Here is a 21,326-nt window from a genome sequence, read left to right as displayed (position 1 = left end):
TTACTCTGCTACCAATAACGGCTTTCTAAAATGCCACATTTTTGCCTCGCATAGTTACTGAGAGCTGCCTCTGTCACCCTTTTACCAAGGGGGAGATTTTTTTAACACCAAGACTCAGAGCAATGGTTTGTACTTAGTAATTGGCAGCAATGTAACTGGTACAGAGAAAAACAGCTGAGACGTAAACAGTGAATGTAATCGGGGCAGATTTGTATTTGTATAATGATTGTTTTGGATTTGTAATTATTCTCACTCTTTCTGATCATAAAATCTTACTGCTGGCAGCGGGACAATTTCAGAGAGGAGCATACAGAAAACAGTTAAAACTTTGACACAAAAATAGACAGTTTTGCTAGAAAAGGCTAAGACTTGGCAGGCCCACATAGTTTAGAAATCAAATCAGTGACAGTTGCTTCCTTTGCAACCTAAAGGGAAGCATAGTGAACTGTTGCTGTATGTGTGAATCCTGATGCTTCTTGCAAATCTGCAAATTGCACTTATTTTCTAATCCAAAATCATGGGCTGTTTCTCGATGCCTCAGGCACTACAGCGACTAACAGAAACTGACCAGGCTGATTTCAAGGAATATTTCACGCAAAGTGAAGCATGTCACTGGAAATTCAGTAAATATTGAATTCTGTTTATTCTTTCTCCCACCTTTCTGGAATAGTTTACCATTCTAAATTTTTAAGATAACGTTTTGCTGAGTATTGGATGCGCTAATTTATTCAAAATGTGCCAAGTCTTAACTAGAAATTACTTTAATTGTGTAGTTTGGGGCAGCTTTGAAGTCTCTAATTTTACAAACTCCTACTGTACATAAAAATATAACAAAATGATTTTGGAAGAATAGTTTTTAATCTAAAGGCATCTTTTGGGCATTTTGAGCAACAGGATGAAATCATCATATTCTGTGAGAAGTGATTAGCAGGTCTACCGTTTTGGATAGAACAATTATATTCAGCTTTTCAGTCCTCAGAATTAGGTGAAGTTTCATCCCTTTTTTCACGCTTTTATAAAAATGACTGAAATGAAAAATAAATTGTACCGTAGAGCTTTAAACATTATGATTTAAAGTGATTTATGGCAATATTTGTTACATGCAGTGATGAATCACTACAATAAATATTTTAAATTCATATTTTAAATATGTTTACTTTGGCAGCTTGATACGCACACTTGTGCCATGCACAATAACCCCAGTTGGGAATGTAAGCAGATGACCTACTATTATATCTTTGCCAGTACTGCTTTGGATCTGGCTTCTGAGCATGTGAGAGTAACCTGGGGTAATAGTTTCAATTTTCTCTTCCTTCCTATGGAGATGGGCCAGCTTTAGCTGGGTGGTTCTACCAATGGCACAGTCCAAGTCAGGAACTCAGCGCACAGGGAATTATGAACATCATGTTATTCTGAGCAATAGTGAGCCAGTAAACCAATTCTATATGACACTACGTGCTTATTAACATATGTTTGAAACTTGGAAGCTGCTCTTCCATGAAGGCATGAAAAATCCAGACACATGTCTCACTTACCAATCAGAAGAAACAAGTTCAAGAAGTATAAAAAGAGAATATGGTTTTACACAGTGAGCAGATCAAGGTGCATGTTAACAAGAACCACGCAGAGTGCACCCAAGAAATTTTCACTCAAATTGTTGAAAATATTAGAGAGATAGAAAAGCACTCACAACCTAAAGCAAAAATATGATTGTGCAATACATAAATTTCAATGCATACTACTGGCCTTTAGGTATTATTCATCCAGCATCACCCATAAAGTATGAATAGAGCACATGAGAAAGAAGAACCCTTATAATAGATGCCATTTATTCTTCAAAAATATGAAGAATGACAGCTCTTAAAAAGGGCAAGGTAAAGCCAGGAGTGCGCATAAGCAACAAATGCAATTCTGACTATAAAGTGTAGAACATTTTAAATAATTTCCAGGAGACCCAAATGAGAAATAATGGCACAAGCATGAAAGTATTAGACTGTCTGGGACAGAGGAGCAACTCGAAAATGACTTTTATTTGGGTTTTTTTTGGAATAGTGATCTGCCCTCCCCTCCTTTATGTTGACAGTTGGGTTCACAGCATGTTAATCTCTTTTGTGTCGTAGACTCGGAGCTTAATAAGGTGTAAATGATGGAGCCCTGTTCCCTGAATTTAGTAAAATTGGCTTCCTTAATCTAATGGCACATTCAAAGACTGCTGTGTTCATGAGACCAAAACATTGTTGTCCAACAGAAATGACTAACCGGTTAATGTTGCTAAAAACACGTTATGGTTAATGGTTATGGTTGGCTCAATTGGCTAGATGCAAAGTGTGTGGTTCAGAACAACACCAACAGCATGGGATTCAATCTGTGTTCCAGCTGAGGTAGTCTTGGAGCCTGCCTCCTCACACAGCCCCGCAGTAAAATCATGGCATAAATTGTGATTTGGTAATCCTCAAATTATGGTGGATTCTACATGGCGAAGGGGAAGACAATACAAATAAACATACCTTACATGTACGCTTACTTTACAAACATATACAATTTAGATAGGTACGAAATCCAATTGTGAAATGAAAATGAAAATCGCTTATTGTCACAAGTAGGCTTCAAATGAAGTTACTGTGTAAAGCCCCTAGTCGCCACATTCCGGCGCCTGTTCGGGGAGGCTGGTACGGGAATTGAACCGTTGTGCTGGCCTGCCTCGGTCTGCTTTCAAAGCCAGCGATTTAGCCCTGTGTGAAGAGGACATTAAGAAGCTAAAAAGGGATAAAGATTGGTTAATTGAGTGGGCAAATATCTGGCAAATAGAGTATAATGTGGGCAAATGTGAAATTGTCCATTTTGGCAGGAAGAATGAAAGAGAAGCTTATTATCTAAGTGGTGAGAGATTGCAGAGCTCTGAAGTGCAGAGGGACCTGGGTGACTTGGTGCATGAATCACAAAAGGCTAGTCTGCAGGTAACGCAAGAATTAGGAAAGCTGATAGAATGTAGTCATTTATTGTGAGAGGAACAGACTACAAAAGTAGGGAAGTTATGCTTCAGTTGTACAGGGCATTGGCGAGACCACATCTGGAGTACTGTGTACTGTATTGGTCTCCTCATTTAAGGAAAGATGTAAATACATTAGAAGCATTCAGAGAAGGTTCACTAGATTAATAACAGGAATGGACAGGTTGCTTTCTGAGGAAAGGCAAGAGAGGTTAGGTTTGTATCCACTAGAGTTTAGAACAGTAAGAGGCGACTTGATCAAATGTTTTTAGATCCTGAGGGGTATTGACGAGGTGGATGTGGAGAGGATGTTTCCTCTTGTTGGAGAATCTAGAATTAGGGTCACTGTTTAAAAATAAGGGGTCATTCACTTGACACAGAGAGAGGGGAGTTTTTTTTCTCTCAGAGGGTGGTGAGTCTTTGGAACTCTCTTCCTCAAAATGCAGTGGAAGCAGGGTCTTTTTAAGGCAGAGTTACATAAATTCTTGATTAACAAGGGGGCGAAAGGTATCGGGGTGGGCAGGAATGTGGAATTGAAATTACAATCACATCAGCTATTACCTTGTTGAATGGTGGAGCAGGCGTGAGGGGCTGAGTCGCCTACACCTGGGGCGACATTCTCCCGCCCCCGCCGGTTGCCGAAGTCTCCGGCACCGGATATTCGGCGGGGGCGGGAATCTCGCCGCGCCGGTTGGCGGGCCCCCCCGCTAGATTCTCCGGCCCAGATGGGCCGAAGTCCCGCCGATAAATTGCCTGCCCCGCCGGCGTGGATTAAACCACCTTTTGAGCGGTGTGCTTGGGCTCCGGGGTCCTGATCGCGGGGCGACCTGGCCCCAGGGGGTGCCCCCACGGTGGCCTGGCCCGTGATCGGGGCCCACCGATCCGCGGGCGGGCCTGTGCCGTGGGGGCACTCTTTCCCTTCCGCCTCCGCCACGGTCTCCACCATGGCGGAGGCGGAAGAGACTCCCTCCACTGCGCATGCGTGGGAAACTGTCAGCGGCCGCTGACGCTCCAGCGCATGTGCCGCCCGGAGATGTCATTTCCGCGCCAGCTGGCGGGGCAACAAAGGCCGTTTCCGCCAGCTGGCGGGGCGGAAATTCCTCCGGCATCGGCCTAGTCCCTCAATGTTGGGACTCGGCCCCCAAAGATGCGGAGCATTCCGCACCTTTGGGGCGGCGTGATGCCCGTCTGATTGGCGCCGTTTTGGGCGCCAGTCGGCGGACATCGCGCCGTTTCGGGAGAATTTCGCCCCTGTTCCTATTTCATGGGCGGAATTCTCCAACCCCCCCCCGCCGGGTCGGAGAATCGCCGGCAGGCCGCGCGAATCGCACCACGCCGGCCCGATGCCCCGATGTCGGGACGCGATTCTCCACAGAGCCGAGAATCGGCACCACTGGGGCCGGCGTGTTTGGCGCGGCGCCGGTCGGGGTATGCGCCGACTCTCCGGCCCGGATGGGCCGAGCAGCCTTCAACAAAAAGCCGAGTCCCGCCGGCACCGTTCTAACATCCTCTGAACCGGTGGGACCTTGGCCTTGAAGGGTCAGGGGGCGCCTGTGGGGGGGGGGGAGGGGTTCCGTCCCATGTGGGGGCCTCCGTAGTGGCCTGGCCCGCAATCGGGGCCCACCCTCTCTGTCGGGGGGGGCCTCCCTTTCGTCCGCGCCGGCTCCTGTAGCTCTGTGCCATATGGCGACGGGGCCGGCGCGGGGAAGAAGGCGCATGCTCTATTTGGCGCCGGGCCAACTGCGCATGCGCGGACCCAGCGGCGCTTTGTTGACGCAGCGATCGGCAACTGGAACGGCGTGGGCCGCTCCAGTGCCGTGCTACCCCACTGTGGCCCGGAGAATTGGGTCTCCGAACGGGCACTGATGCCAGAGTAAAACACTCCCGTTTTTACGCCGGCATCGGGACTTAGCCACCCGATGGGAGAATCCCTACCTAGTGCAGTTTCTAGATTTTGATCCAGCAGTTGTGAGCGATATTCTGACTTCATCTGAGTAATTGCTGAGAATTTGTACTCATAGGTATGAGATGTGTCAGACATTCCCCACCCCACCCATTCCTCATCCAGAACACGATAATGTGCATCTTGCTGTTTGCAGTGAGAATGTGTATATTTGGATCACATGCCCATAGACAGCGGGTGTGATTTAACGGGAAAAGTTCTAAGGGTCATTTTGGGCACAATTGTCTGGAAGGCCTCACAAATGATAAGTCCCTCAACTACCCCTCTCCTGGCCAAGGGGCGACCACCGCCTGACCAAGCCCAATCCCCCTGATCTCCTGTTCCCTTGAGCTTCCTTTTTAAAAAGGAGTACTAAACGACGCCCGCGTGATTTCTCACTGGGGAGCCAGTTAATTCCCGGGAGGGGATTACATTTTACTTCAATCTCACTAATGAGATTGAAATTGGTGCTAATTGGGGTTAATGATATGCTTGCCATATTTGGGCAAGATCTGGAATTGCCATTGGGAGCGGGCTGGTTCAAGGAACAAAGAACAAAGAAAGGTTATAGCACAGGAACAGGCCCTTCAGCCCTCCAAGTCTGCGCCGATCCAGATCCTCTATCTAAAACTGTTGCCTATTTTCTAAGGATCTGTGTCCCTCTGCTCCCTGCCCATTCATGTATCTGTCTAGATACATCTTAAATGATGCTATCATGCCCGCCTCTACCACCTCTGCCAGCAATGCGTTCCAGGTACCCACCACCCTCTGCGTAAAGAACTTTCCACGCATATCTCCCTTAAACTTTTCCCCTCTCACCTTGAACTCGTGACCCCTAGTAATTGAGTCCCCCACTCTGGGAAAAGGCTTCTTGCTATCCACCCTGTCTATACCTCTCATGCTTTTGTAGACCTCAATGAGGTCCCCCCTCAACCTCCGTCTTTCTAATGAAAATAATCCTAATCTACTCAACCTCTCTTCATTGCTAGCACCCTCCATACCAGGCAACATCCTGGTGAACCTCCTCTCCAAAGCATCCACATCCTTTTGGTATTGTGGTGACCAGAACTATACGCAGTATTCCAAATGTGGCCAAACCAAAGTCTTATACAACTGTAACATGACCTGCCAACTCTTGTACTCAATACCCCTTCCGATGAAGGAAAGCATGCCGTATGCCTTCTTGACCACTCTATCGACCTGCGCAGCCACCTTCAGGGTACAATGGACCTGAACACCCAGATCTCTCTGTACATCAATTTTCCCCAGGGCTTTTTCATTTACCGTATAGTTCGCTCTTGAATTGGATCTTCCAAAATGCATCACTTCCCATTTGCCTGGATTGAACTCCATCTGCCATTTTTCCGCCCAACTCTCCAATCTATCTATATTCTGCTGTATTCTCTGACAGTCCCCTTCATTATCTGCTACTCCACCAATCTTAGTGTCATCTGCTAACTTGCTAATCAGACTACCTATACCTTCCTCCAGATCATTTATGTATATCACAAACAACAGTGGTCCCAGCATGGATCCCTGTGGACCACCACTGGTCACAGTTCTCCATTTTGAGAAACTCCCTTCCACTACTACTCTCTGTCTCCTGTTGCCCAGCCAGTTCTTTATCCATCTAGCTAGTACATCCTGGATCCCATGAGACTTCACTTTCTCCATCAGTCTACCATGGGGAACCTTATCAAATGCCGTACTGAAGTCCATGTATATGACATCTACAGCCCTTCCCTCATCAATCAACTTTGTCACTTCCTCAAAGAATTCTATTCAGTTGGTAAGGCATGACTTTCCCTGCACAAAACCATGTTGCCTATCACTGATAAGCCCATTTTCTTCCAAATGGGAATAGATCCTATCCCTCAGTATCTTCTCCAGCAGCTTCCCTACCATTGATGTCAGGCTCATCGGTCTATAATTATCTGAATTATCCCTGCTACCCTTCTTAAACAAGGGGCCAACATTAGCAATTCTCCAGTGCTCCGGTACCTCACCCGTGTTCAAGGATGCTGCAAAGATATCTATTCAAGCCCCAGCTATTTCCTCTCTCACTTCCCTCAGGAACCTGGGATAGATCCCATCTGGGCCTGGGGACTTGTCCACCTTAATGCCTTTTCGAATACCCAACACATTCTCCCTCCTTATGCCGACTTGACCTAGAGTAATCAAACATCTATCCCTAACCTCAACATCCGTCATGTCCCTCTCCTCGGTGAATACCGTTGCAAAGTACTCATTAAGAATCTCACTCATTTTCTCTGACTCCACGCATAACTTTCCTCCTTTGTCCTTGAGTGGGCCAACCCTTTCTCTAGTTACCCTCTTGCTCCTTGTATATGAATAAAAGGCTAAATAAATGAATAAAGGTTCGATGGCAAACCACGCGCTCGGCGCTGATCATGATTTTGGCCTTATCGTGCTATTTAACCAGAGCACCCAGGTCTGTGCTGGGAACAACGGGGTGATTAAGTCACGCTCAGTGTCTCATTACTCATTTTTGATTTACTGACCAGAAATGAAATTGGATTCCCAATTAACCACATGTTGATAGTGTCTAATGTATGGAGAACAATGGCTGAACAACATTGGGGTGTTCTGTGGAGTGGAGCTACTGAACGGAGATATATACATCTTTACACCCCTACAGCATTAGTAAATTTGGTGGGTTGCTCCATACAGCAACAAAGATGTAAAAATGAAGTAGGATGTTCTGACTACAAGATTTTTACACCAATTTAACAAGTGCAAAATTATATCAGTGCCTGATTCCCTCATAAACATGCCAAAGCGAGAATCCGTAAAAGGTTTATGTAAAACAATGCATTTGCATTGAAAACAACCCAAAATTTAGTCTTCTTGTTCTGAAAATTTTAACTGGGATATAAAGCTCTGTACAGATATTCCATTTGTAAATCTGATTTTCCTGCCAGCCAGGAGGCAGCTAGGTAGATGATAACTTCTACATAACTTCAAAAAGCACAAGATGTGATATCCTGCAGTAAAACAGAAAATGCTGGATGTACTCAGCAAGTCAGGCAACATCTGTGGAGACAGCAATTGAAAGCATTAATGTTTAATGTCAATGACCCAGTTTTGATGCAAGGTCATTCTCCTGAAAGGTTAATTGTATTTCTCCCTCTGCAGGTGCCGCCTGACTGCTGAGTATTTCCAGCATTTTCTGATTTTATTTCAGGTTTTCAGCAACTGCAGTATTTTTATTTTGTACTTTCTTTATTCGGACTTGGGATGTGAACATTGCTGACGAGGCGAGCATTTATAACCTGTCCCTAGTTACTATTGAGAAGGACAATTCTGACCTTGGGTGACTGTGGAGTTTGCACATTCTCCTTGTGCCTGCGTGAGTTTCCTCCAGGTTCTCCGGTTTCCTCCCACAGTCCAAAGATATGCAGGTTAGGTGAATTGGCCATGCTATATTGCACCTTTGTGTCTAAAATTTAAGTGAGGTTACAGGGATAGGGCAGGAGAGTGGGCCTCAGTTGTGGTGCTCTTTCAGGGAGACTTGATGGGCTGAATGGCCTCCTTCTGCACTGTAGGAATTCTGTGATTCTGAGAGGTGGTGTTGAGCCATCTTCTTGAACTGTTGCAGGTCATGTGGTGTAGGTACATCTCCAGGACTGTTAGGGAGACACAGAGTTTCAAAATTTTAACCTATTGATAATGATAAACCAAACTGTGAGTTTGAAGTCAGGATGATATGTGTCTTGGTAGAGAGCTTGCAGGTGATGCTGTTTCCAGGCATCTGCTGCCCTTGTCCTTTTAGTTGGTAGAGTTTGTGTGTTTGGAGGATACTATTGAAGGAGCCTTGGTGAGTTCCTGCAATGCATCTTGTAGACAGTAGACGCTGCTGTCACTGTGCGTCAGAGGAGGAGGAAGCGGATGTTGGAGGTGATGGATAAGGTGCCAATCAAGTGGGCTGCTTTGTCTAGATTGGTGTCAAGCTTCTTGAGTGTTTTTGGAGCCACACTCATCAGGCAAGGCAAGAGTATTCCATCACATTCTTAGCTTGTGCTTTGGAGATGGTGGACAGGCAAACAGCATCCATAAAATTCATAGAATCCCTACAGTGCAGAAGGAGGCCATTCGACCCACCGAGTTTGACTGACACTCCGAAAGAGCACCCATAACCTCACAACCCCACCTAACCTGCACATCTTTGGACTGCAGGAGCAAACCAGAACACCTGGAGGAAACCCACGCAGACACAGGGAGAAAGTGCAAACTCCACACAGACAGTCACTCAAGGTCAGAATTAAACCCGGGTCTCAGGTGCTGTGAAGCTGCAGTGCTAACCGCTGTGCCACCGTGTTGCATATCTGATCATTTTCAATGAAGAAGCCTATAGGGGAGGTTGGAGAGTTTATATAACACAAGGTGACCCAGGAATTCACAAACATGAATAAACCATTCTCTTAAAAACACACTCAATGTGGAATACAATGCACGTTACTAAACAATATATATTAGTTTAAGGTGTGAAATATTAAACAGTTTTGCTGCCTCTAGGGAAGGGTGTATCAAGCAGTGCAAAACATGTAGTTTGTTACCTGGTTTAGAACCATTTAAATCTATCAGCAGAAATGTGTCTAATGGGTAAAGCTAAAGATTTTTGAAATGTTGCAAGTCATGTCCAATGATTTAGTCAAACATATTATAAAGCAGTCATGCATACTTTTAATGTACAGAATACAAAGTAACATTTCAGCAAGAAGCTGGACAAAAATATCTTTCAAGATCTTTAACATATGTGATCTTTGAAACCATAACTTAATCAACTAAAACACCCAATCAAGAAACAGTGAGACTGGTGCTATATGCACCATCAATAATGCAATGTAAAGGTTAAGTCATTTGGACTTGCTGATGTTGACTGGATTTTATGGGCAATTTTTATTTCACTATGACCATCATTTCTGGCTGTGAAATGTGTAAAATGTTGTGAATTATCAGGAAAACCAGTGATGTTGCACATATTCTCATAGACTGGAAGGTTTGCTGTGGCATACTGGAGCACAAAGATACAGTGAGGAAATTTGCAGGCTGGATTGATGCCCTAATCCACAGAGCTTGCAATCTTCACCATATTTCTGTGGACACATCCTGTAAAAAGCCAGGTGGTTCTCTTCCCTGAAAAAGAGGATGCTATTTTTTTTTCACCAGCCTCACTATTGTACTTCAACTGAAGCAACCTGAGAGTGAGCTGACGATTGCCATTGAGAAGGCAAACGTGCCTCTTAAATACCAAGCATGTGTGGTCCTGTAAACTAATGGAATTGGGGGAAGAAAGGACAGGAACATTACAAGACAAACCCTATACTGGTGTCATGGTTAAAAGATTGGCTGAAAAGGGCAAAGTAAAATTGCATTTGTATGGTGCCGTTCATGATCTCAGGACTCCTAAAGTGCATTACAGCCAATGAAGTGCTTTTGGAGTGTTGCCATTGTTGTAGTGTAGGAAATCCCTACCATAAATATATGGCAATAAAACAAAGGAGTACTACCTTGGATTTTAAAACTACCTTGACACACAAAACCAGTGAGGAGAGCTGAGCACAGTGAGTGCAGGTCAGGAAATTGTGGGCCTGTCATTTCTGATTTTCTAGCCATTCACTTGCTTCCTTTTAAAACAACTGCTAGTTTCCTGAAGTAGCCTTGAGTTTATCTATTTGAATTATGCAATTCCTACTACTTTCTCCATTTGAGCATCAATAATTATACACGTGTTAAAGTAACATTCCCAGACTCTGAGCCATGTTGGGAGTACCACGGGAGATAGTTGGAAGTTTGATTAATAAGATAATTTTTAAGAAGGTTTTTGAAGATGAGAGGAATAGATGGAAAGAGGCCTTTAGCGAGAGGAGGTAAAGAAAAGGATTTGCTATAAATGATTAGGCAAAGAAAGGATCAGATGCAAAGAAGGTCGCAGCATGAGGCTGTAAGGTTGCAGGAAATTTCAGATCTACAGTGGGGTGGCAGAGAAACAGAGAAAATAGGAGAAGGAGGGCAGCATGGTGGCGCAATGGTTAGCACTGCTGTCTCACGGCACAGAGGACCTAGGTTCGATCCCGGCCCCGGACCACTGTCCATGTGCGTGGGTCTCACCCCACAACATGTGGTAATATAATCAGAGCTTAGTTTTAAGGCTCATTAAATTGGATATTCTAAATTAAAGAATTGGGCACTTTAAATTGAAACCACAGTCTGTTCTAGCAAGAAGCCTGCAGAATCTGAATATCGAATATTCAGAACTCAGACAGGATGCCGAGGCATATCTGGAGCAGCCCCTGATAACCCATCAAGTAATTATCGCTCCTACTTGAGATGCGTTGGCCTATTGTCACAGTTCCTCATAACTCATCAAGCAATCATCGCTTCTCCTTGGGAGGGCTCAGGTGCCCTGTCAACAGGTCATCAACCAGACCATTGGGCGCTGAGACCCTGCCTCCTGAGACTCCATTGGCTGAAGGCCAAGGGCAGGTGGAAAAGGAGGTGGGTGGCGACAGGGGGATAAAAATAGGCATTCCGGACAGCTAGAGAGCGAAGACTCGAAGCAAAGACTCGATGTGTGAGGTGACCTTGACCAGACCAGAAGGAAGAAAGGAAGCAAGCAAGGAAGAAACAGCCAGCGAGAATCACCTTCGCAAAGAGGAACCAGAGGGACTCAGGGATCAGCTCCACAGCATACCAAACCACCTTCAAGGGTAGTATAGTCACATCCTGGGTGTTCCTTGTAATTTTCGGGTTAACTATATTTAATAAAGTGTATTGCATTATATCTGTGTCCGTACTTTATTCTCTTCATAAATAAAGACACCTGGGTAAACTTTGATTAAGGAGCTGGTTGAAGTATCTGAATTGGACAGATAGAACCAACCCAAAAAGATGTGCAGGGTAGGTAAATTGGTCACACTAAATTGTCCTTTAATTGGAAAAAAAGGATTTGGGTACTCAAAATTTATTTTTAAAAAGAATATAGGAGTAGGAGGTGGTCATTTGACCCTCCATGCCTGCTCCACCATTCATTCTAATCATGGCTGATCATCCAACTCACTTTCCCCCCATATCCTTTGATCCCTTTAGCCCCAAGATTATATTTAACTCCTTCTTTAAAACATACTGGATGGGATTCTCCGTCGGCGGGATCCTCCGTTTCACCGGCAGCGCACTCACGCACACGGATTTCCCAACGGAGTGGGGGTGACCACTATGGGAAACCTTATTGGTTGGCTGCCGGGACAGAAGATCCCGCTGCCGGCGGTCAGAAAACTGGTCTGACGGGACGAAGAATCCTGTCCACAAAGTTTTGGCCTTAACTGCTTCCTGCGATAGAAATTTCCACAGGCTCACCACTCTCTGGGTGAAGAAATTTCTCCTTGTCTCAGTCCTAAATGGTTTACTCCATACGTCTTCAAGAAATAAGGACAAGGGGCGAAATTCTCCCCCAACGGCGCGATGTCCGCCGACTGGCGGCAAATCCAGCTCCAATCAGACGGGCATCGCGCTGGCCCAAAGGTGCGGAATGCTCCGCATCTTTGGGGGCCGAGCCCCAACATTGAGGGGCTAGGCCGACGCCGGAGGGATTTCCGCCCCACCAGCTGGCGGAAATGGCGTTTGTTGCCCCGCCAGCTGGCGCGGAAATGCGGCGCATGCGCGGGAGCGTCAGCGGCCGCCGACAGTTTCCCGCGCATGCGCAGTGGGGAGAGTTACTTCCGCCTCCGCCATGGTGGAGACCGTGGCGGAGGCGGAAGGGAAAGAGTGCCCCCATGGCACAGGCCCGCCCGCGGATCGGCGGGCCCCGATCGCGGGCCTGGCCACCCCGCGCCCCCCCCAGGACCCCGGAGCCCGCCCATGCCGCCTGGTCCCGCCGGTAAATACCAGCTTTGATTTACGCCGGCGGGACAGGCAATTTCTGGGCGGGACTTCGGCCCATTCGGGCCGGAGAATTGAGCGGGAGGTCCCGCCAACCGGCGCGGCCCGATTCCCGCCCCCGCCCAATCTCCGGTACCGGAGACTTCGGCGGGGGCGGGGTCGGGATTCACGGCGGCCAACGACCATTCTCCGACCCGGCGGGGGGTCGGAGAATGATGCCCAAGGTTTTTCAACTCATTGCACTATGGGTCAGTCGACAGAAAGCCAATATAACCAATGAGGGTGGATGATCGTCAGCTAGAGCAAGATTTATGCACCAGTGCTTTGGGCAAGTTGGGATTTATTGAGGATGAATGATAGGATGCTTCCACGATGAATATTGAAAAGGTTTAGTCTCCTGTTGATGAAATTGTGAAAGATGTGAGGCTCAGGGAGGGAAGTGAGTAATGTTGCAGAGGTTTTTTGTTTGTTCTTGGGATGTAGGTAATACTGACAATATTGCATTTGTTACTCATCCTTTGTTGTCGTGAGAAGGCGATGTGGACCTTTTCTGTAATGGTGTTTTCACGTTAGTGTAAGAAATTCCAGGTCTTTGATCAAGGAACAATGAAGCAAGAAATACACTTTATTGGTTTTGATAGGAAGCGGGGTGTGAAACATAGCCCTGAGTCAAACAAGATGTTGGGCTTTTCACAGCTGGTTTCAATCTGTGACTAGCTGGAAGCAGGAAGGAGTCACCGGTGATGGCGAAACCATTATGGCAGGTCCTGAAAACAATGGCTTTTGCTTTCTGAATGCTTAGTTGAGGACATTTTATTTTATCAATGAAACATAGAAACATAGAAATAGGTGCAGGAGTAGGCCATTCGGCCCATCGAGCTTGCACCACCATTCAATATGATTATGGCTGATCATGCAAATTCAGTCTCCCACTCCGGCTTTCTCTCCATATCCCTTGATCCCTTTAGCCGCAAGGGCCACATCCAGCTCTCTCTTGAATATATCCAATGAACTAACCCCAACAGCTTTCTGAAGTAGAGAATTCCACAAGTTCACAACCCTCGAAGAGAAGAAATTCTTCCTCACCTCAGTCCTGAATAGCTTACCCCTTGGGGCCGAGCGGCCGCCCAGATACGACAGAGTCCCGCCGGCGCCATTCACCCTTGGTCGCTGCCGGTGGGAACTCTTCGGGAACACTCGGGTGGTGGCCTGTGGGGGCGGAGGGGGGCTCCTTCACCGGGGGGGGGCCTCCGATGGGGTCTAGCCCGCGATCGGGGCCCACTGATCGGCGGACCGGCCTCTCTCCCCCGGGCCTACGCTCTGGCACGGCCGGCCCCTGAACACCGACCCCATGTTGGGTCAGGGCCGGCGCACGTAAGAAGTTCCCCGCGCATACGCAGGATGGCACGTCCCAACTGTGCATGCGCGGATTGGCGCGGCGCCCATTTGGTGCCACGTAAGGAGGCTGGAGCGGCGTTAACCACTCCAGCGCCGTGCTGGCCCTCCGTGGGGGCCAGAATGTTGTGCCCGGGCCCTATTTGCGCCGTTGTGAAACGTGATGGCGTTCACGACGGCGCAAACACTTGGCCTCCATATCGGAGAATCGCCCCCATAATTCTTAGGCTGTAGACCCCTCGTTCTGAACATCCCCAACATCTGGAACATTCTTCCCACATCTATTCGGGACACGGTGGCGGCGGGATTCACGCCAGCCCCCGGCGATTCTCCGACCCGGCGGGGGGGGGTCGGAGAATCGCGCCATGGTGTAGGTACACGCACAGTCCTAGTAGCGAGGGAGCTCCAGGATTTTCATCCAGCGATAATGAAGAAACGTCGATATATTTCTAAGTCAGGTGGTGAATGTCTTGGAGGAGAACTTCCAGGTGGTGGTGTTCCCATGTATCTGCTGCTCTTCTCCTTCTAGACACTAGGTGGTTATAAGTTTGGAACACGCTGCCTTAGGAGCCTAGGTGAGTTCTTGCAGTGCAATCTGTAGATGGTACACACTGCTGCTAATGTGCGTTGTTGGTGAATGTTTGTGGAAGGGGTACCTATCAAGCGGGCTGCTTTGTCCTGGATGGTGTAAAACGTATTGAGTGTTGTTGGAGCAGAACGCATCCAAGCAAGTGGTGAGTATTCCTTGTAGTTTGAGGACAGGCTTTGGGGAGTCAGAAGGCGAGTTACTCACCACAGGATTCCTACTCTCTGACCTACTCTTGTCGCCACAGTATTTATATGGCTACTTTAGTTCAGTTTCTGGTTAATGGTAATCCAGGATATTGATATCCTGGGATTCAGCAATGGGAATGCCACTGAATGTCAAGGGACAATGATTAGATTCCCTCTTGTTGGAGATGATCATTGCCTGGCAATTGAGTGGTGTGAATGTTACTTGCCACTTGTCAGCCCAAGCTGGGTATAGTCCAGGTCATGCTGCATTTGGACTTGATTTGCTTCAGTATCTGAGGAGTCATAAATGGTGTTGAACATGGTGTTGTGCAATCATCAGATAACATCCCCACTTCTCACCTTATGATGTAAGGAAAGTAATTGAGCTAGCATCTGGCGATGGTTGGGCCTATGACACCATGCTGAAAAACTCCTGCACTGATGTCCTGAACTAAGATGATTAACAAATAACAACCTGAAACATCTTCCTTGGTGCCGGGTATGACTCCAACCAACAGAGGGTTTCCCCCCCAGATTCTCATTGACACCAATTTTTGCTAGGGCTCCTTGATGCCATACTTGGTCAAATGTGGCCTTGATGTCAAGGACAGTCACTCTCACCTTACCTCTGGGGTTCAGCTCTTTTGTCCATGTTTGAACTAAGGCTGTAATGAGGTCAGGAGCTGAGTGACCCTGGCGGAATCCAAACTGAGCGTTAGTGAGCAGGCTATTGTTGAGTAAGTGGAGCTTAATAGCACTGTTGGTGACTCCTTCCATCACTTCGGGAATGATCGACAGTAGACTGATGGGGCGGAAATTGGCCGGGTCGGATTTGTCCTGCTTTTTTTGAACAGGACATACATGGATAATTTTCCTTAGTGCTGGATAGATGCCAGTGTTGTAGCTGGGCTGGAACAGCTTGGCTCAGTGTGCAGCAAGTACTGGAGCAGAAGTCTTCAGTTCTACTGGTGAAATATTGTCAGGGCCCATAGCCTTTTCAGTATCCAGTGCCTTCAGCCATTTCTTGATATCACGTGGAATAAATCAAATTGGCTGAAAGCTGGCATCTATGATGCTGGGGACATCCAGAGGAAGCCGCGATGGATCATCCACTTGGCACTTTTGGTTGAAGATTGTAGCAAATGCTTCAACCTTATCTTTTGCACTGGTGTGCTGGGCTCCCTCATCATTTTGTACGGGGATATTTGTGGATCCTCCTTTCCCCATGAGTTGTTTACTTGTGCAACACCATTCACGACTGGATATAGCAGAACTACAGACCTTAGATCTGATCCGTTGGTCCTGGGATTGCTTAGCTCTATATTTCTTGCTGCTTATGCTGTTTAGCATGCAGGTAGTCTTGTGTGTAGCTTCACCAAGTTGACACCTCATTATTTGGTATGCCTGGTGCTGCTCCGGGCATGCTCTCATGCACTCTTCATTGAACCAGGGTTGAGTCTCTGGCTTGGTGGTAATGGTAGAGTGGTGGATATGCCAGCCCTTGAGTGGTACCTGGTAATCAGCAGGAGGTTCTTTGCCCATGCTTGACCTGATGTAATGTGACATCATGGGATAGAAGTTAATGCTGAGGGCTCCCAAAGCAACTCTCTCCCAATTGTATACCACTGTGCCACCAGCTCTGTTGGGTCTGTCCTGTTGGTGGGACAGGACATACTCAGGGATGGTGATGGTGGTTTCTGGGACATTATCTGGAAGGTATAATTCTGTGAGTATGCCTATGTCAGGCTGTTGCTTGATTAATCTGTGAGACAGTTCTCCCAATTTTGGTACAAGCCCCCAGGTGTTAGTAAGGAGGACTTTGCAGGGTCAACTGAGTTTGTCATTGTCCTTTCTGGTGCCTGAGGTCAATGTCAGGTGGTCCGCTTGGTTTCATTCCTCTGAGATAGTTTAGCGGTTTAATACAACTGAGTGGCTTACTAGGCCATTTCAGAGGATATTGAAGAGTCAACCACCTTGCTTGCGGGTTCAGAGCCAGATGCAGGCCAGGGTAGATTTCCTTCCCGAAAGGACATTAGTGAACCAGATGGTTTTTATGACAATTGACAATGGCTCCATGGTCATCATTAGACTTTATTTCCAGATTTTTTTCAATTGAATTCCAATTCCACCATTTGCCATGGTGGGATTCAAACCCAGGTCCCCAGAATCTTACTCTGGGTCTCTGGATCACTGATCGAGTGATGGTATACAAACAGAAGCTAGTCCCATAGCTGTGAATAGTAGTACTGAGAAGCATAATGTAAATGCAGAAAAGGGGGAGGGGGAAGATGGAGTCTTGGGAACCCCAGAGGAAACTGTGTTGAAGCAGGAAGAGAAGCCATTTTTGGCTCAATCTTCACCTATCGCTGGCCCGTATCCAGCCCCACCACTCCATGCCCCTCCACTACAGTATAAATCTGACCCTATTTCCAGCTCTCTCGAGCTTTGACAAAGTCATCCAGACTCATAACTTTAACTCCCTCTTCTCTCCACAGATGCTGTCAGACCTGCTGTGATTTGTCCAGTATTTTCTGTTTTTGTTTCAGATTCCAGCATCCGCAATAATTTTCTTTTATCTTAAGTCATTTTTGAAGATTTGTTGGCTGAGTTGCGCAGATAGCAGTGGAAACATGCAAGGGCAGCACCACAGAGTTGACCACGAGAGGAAAGGAAGTGGAGGAGGATAGTGTGGCATACCATGTCAAACAACACTGCGTTGATAACAAGGAGGTAGAATGCACTATTATCACAGTTGCAAAGGATGCCATTTGTGACTTTTATCAGCAGGTCTTGACTCCGAGCAGGCCAAAAGCCAGACTGGAGGTGGCTGTACTGGAATTTTAGAAGGGATGTTGTGGAGATGGGAAGGGATGACAGAAATGAGGACTCAGGAGAGGAAAGAAAGACTGGAACTGAAACACTGACAGATATTAAATTTTATTTCATGAGCGTTACAGACTATAATTTAAAAATTACTACTAGTGCATTTATTGGTGCCTTTAGTGTTTAAACCATGTATGTGAGCAACTGAGGGTTTTTGAGAGAACTATTACTTGCCCATTAACTTCAAAATTGTTGTTTTTGCAGCATGCACAAACTGAGAATCTTCTGCTTACACTGCAAATAATAGTGAAAGGTAACAATGAAGTACTGGAATCAATTATACTGCTGAGCAACACTTAGGCTGACGGCATAAACATTCACATTCCTCCATTTTTACAGAGGCAAGTGCCATCATATTCTTGTGAAACGGCAACTATCAGAGTTGGACCAGTGAAATCTTTTGACGAAGAACTAGGTGTCCTTATCCATGTAGTGTGGAAAAGAGGGTTATGCTGTATGGGGTTGAATGGCAACATTTTCTAAACAGATGGATTCTGAAAGCTTGGATTCCTGACAGTCAGTGCTGTTTGCAGCTTTCAGAGGACCTGAATACAACTCATGAAGAAGAGGGGTGACATAAAGAAAGCTGTTAAATAGGCTGTACTAGTACTTCCTATGCCAAGTGCCTGTCCAAAGTATGCAGTGCATTCTTCTGGCCTGTAAGACATTTTGTGCTAAACGCTCATAGAGGCTTTTCCTGCATGATCTTGCTGTGCCCAGGATGTCATTGAACACACGAACATGCGAAACAGGAGCAGAAGTAGGTCATTCGGCCCCTGGGGCCTGCTCCACCATTCAATACGATCATGCCTGATCTGTTTGCGTTTCAAATTCTACATTCTCACTGACCCCTGATAACCTTTGATCCCCTCGCCTAACAAGAATCTATCTACCTCTGCCTTAAAAATATTCAGTGATGCCACCTCCACCGCCTTCTGAGGCAGAGTTCCAAAGTCGCACAACCCTTGGAGGGAAAATAAATTCTCCTCACCTCTGTCCTAAAGGGTGACCCCAAATTTTAAAACAATGCCCCCTAGTTCTGGATTCACGCACAAGAGGAAACATCCTTGCCACATCCACTTTGACAAGACCATTCAGGATCTTATATACTTCAATCAAGTCACCCCTCTCTCTTCTAAACTCTAGTAGAAACAAGTCCAGTCTGTCTAACCTTTTCTCATAAGAAAGCCCGCTCATTCTTACCGTGGATGGCTATCCTAGAAGGTGAGATGGGGGCGGCATGTGGCGCAGTGGTTCGCACTGGGACTGAGGCACTGAGGACCCGGGTTCAAATCACGGCCCTGGGTCACTGTCCGTGTGGAGTTTGCACATTCTCCCCATGTCTGCGTGGGTTTCACCCCCACAATCCAAAGATGTGCAGGTTTGGTGGATTGGCCATGCTAAATTGCCCCTTAAATGGAAAATATAAATAATTGGGTACACTAAATATATTTTTAAAAAGTAGATGAGACAAATATAAGCAGTAATGTTTCACTGAAACTGGAGTCACAGGGAGTTTGAGACAAGGATTTCCTGTAAGCCAACTTATCAACCTAGTGTAGGGTCACATAAGATTTAGCATTTGATGGCCATCCACATGTTATTGTAAGTGATCTCTAAGTTAAAAAAATAAATAAAACTACTTATCTGTTAGTGGCGGCATGCTGGCGCACTGGTTAGCACTGCTGCGTCACGACACCGAGGAACCGGGTTCGATCCTGGCCCCGGGTCACTGTCTGTGTGGAGTTTGCACATTCTCCCCGTGTGTGCCTGGGTCTCATCCCCACAACCCAAAAAGATGTGCAGCGTAGGTGAATTGGCAAGGCTAAAGTGCCCCATAATCAGAAAAAATGAATTGGGTACTCTAAATTTATTTTTAAAAATCTACTGGTCTGTTTACAGGACAAGATGGTCCATGTGCAGAGAAAATCCTAGAAATTTTAAGTCCTTGGCCCCACTTCATCTGTCCCTTTCGGACATCGTGCACTTGGCAGTACTGAGTGATTGGGAGGATGAAATTCGATGCCTCCCCCAAACTAAGAGCTCATTGCATTTGCTCAGATTATGCCTTGTCCCCTATACTTACTTACTTGTTGATACATTGGCATATAGAACATAGAACAATACAGCGCAGTACAGGCCCTTCGGCCCACGATGTTGCACCGAAACAAAAGCCATCTAACCTACACTATGCCATTATCATCCATATGTTTATCCAATAAACTTTTAAATGCCCTCAATGTTGGCGAGTTCACTACTGTAGCAGGTAGGGCATTCCACGGCCACACTACTCTTTGCGTAAAGAACCTACCTCTGACCTCTGTCCTATATCTATTACCCCTCAGTTTAAAGTTATGTCCCCTCGTGCCAGCCATATCCATCCGCGGGAGAAGGCTCTCACTGTCCACCCTATCCAACCCCCTGATCATTTTGTATGCCTCTATTAAGTCTCCTCTTAACCTTCTTCTCTCCAACGAAAACAACCTCAAGTCCGTCAGCCTTTCCTCATAAGATTTTCCCTCCATACCAGGCAACATCCTGGTAAATCTCCTCTGCACCCGCTCCAAAGCCTCCACGTCCTTCCTATAATGCGGTGACCAGAACTGTACGCAATACTCCAAATGCGGCCGGACCAGAGTTCTGTACAGCTGCAACATGACCTCCCGACTCCGGAACTCAATCCCTCTACCAATAAAGGCCAACACTCCATAGGCCTTCTTCACAACCCTATCAACCTGGGTGGCAACTTTCAGGGATCTATGTACATGGACACCTAGATCCCTCTGCTCATCCACACTTTCAAGAACTTTACCATTAGCCAAATATTCCGCATTCCTGTTATTCCTTCCAAAGTGAATCACCTCACACTTCTCTACATTAAACTCCATTTGCCACCTCTCAGCCCAGCTCTGCAGCTTATCTATATCCCTCTGTAACCTGCTACATCCTTCCACACTATCGACAACACCACCGACTTTAGTATCGTCTGCAAATTTACTCACCCACCCTTCTGCGCCTTCCTCTCGGTCATTGATAAAAATGACAAACAGCAACGGCCCCAGAACAGATCCTTGTGGTACTCCACTTGTGACTGTACTCCATTCTGAACATTTCCCATCAACCACCACCCTCTGTCTTCTTTCAGCTAGCCAATTTCTGATCCACATCTCTAAATCACCCTCAATCCCCAGCCTCCGTATTTTTTGCAATAGCCTACCGTGGGGAACCTTATCAAACGCTTTGCTGAAATCCATATACACCACATCAACTGCTCTACCCTCGTCTACCTGTTCAGTCACCTAATAAACCTAAAAAATGTTACACACTATACTGCAATGCAGGACAGTTTAAAGATACAAAAGTGAAATACACAGGTGCTGGAAGTCTGAAATACAAATAGCAAAAGCTGGAAATACTCAGGAGGTCTGGCAGCATCTGTGAAGA

The sequence above is a fragment of the Scyliorhinus torazame genome, chromosome 9, assembly GCF_047496885.1.
Source record: "Scyliorhinus torazame isolate Kashiwa2021f chromosome 9, sScyTor2.1, whole genome shotgun sequence".
Lineage (NCBI taxonomy): Eukaryota > Metazoa > Chordata > Chondrichthyes > Carcharhiniformes > Scyliorhinidae > Scyliorhinus > Scyliorhinus torazame.
The sequence above is the reverse complement of the archived record's forward strand: the minus strand, read 5'-3'. Positions refer to the sequence as shown.